Here is a 379-nt window from a genome sequence, read left to right as displayed (position 1 = left end):
CTGAAAATATCCGCCAGGTAAGCTAAGTGGGCCAGCCAGTTGAAATCTTTCAGCAGTGCTGAAAGTGATGCAAGTGCTCAGAGAGAAAATCGCCAACTTGCTCTTGTAATTCAAACAGTCTCTGAAGTGTTTTTCCTCTCAAGAGCCAGCGTACGTGTGGGAGCTGCTCAGACCACCTGGCTGGGGGGTGCCACTGAGTTGCCTGACTGGGGAGTGCTGAGGCCGCCGAGATAAAGAGTGCTAGAGAGCGAAGAGGCCACAGAGCTGGAGAGGCCACACTGGATGCCAGTGTCTTCCCCCTGAGACGGCTCCAGCTGAGATGGTGCAGGCTGATAGTGTAAATGGGGACCCAAGCTCTGCAGCCACTGGAGCTTGAGAA

This window comes from Sinocyclocheilus rhinocerous, unplaced genomic scaffold (assembly GCF_001515625.1).
Source record: "Sinocyclocheilus rhinocerous isolate Xijiao unplaced genomic scaffold, SAMN03320098_v1.1 scaffold5739, whole genome shotgun sequence".
Taxonomy (NCBI): Eukaryota; Metazoa; Chordata; class Actinopteri; order Cypriniformes; family Cyprinidae; genus Sinocyclocheilus; species Sinocyclocheilus rhinocerous.
The sequence above is the reverse complement of the archived record's forward strand: the minus strand, read 5'-3'. Positions refer to the sequence as shown.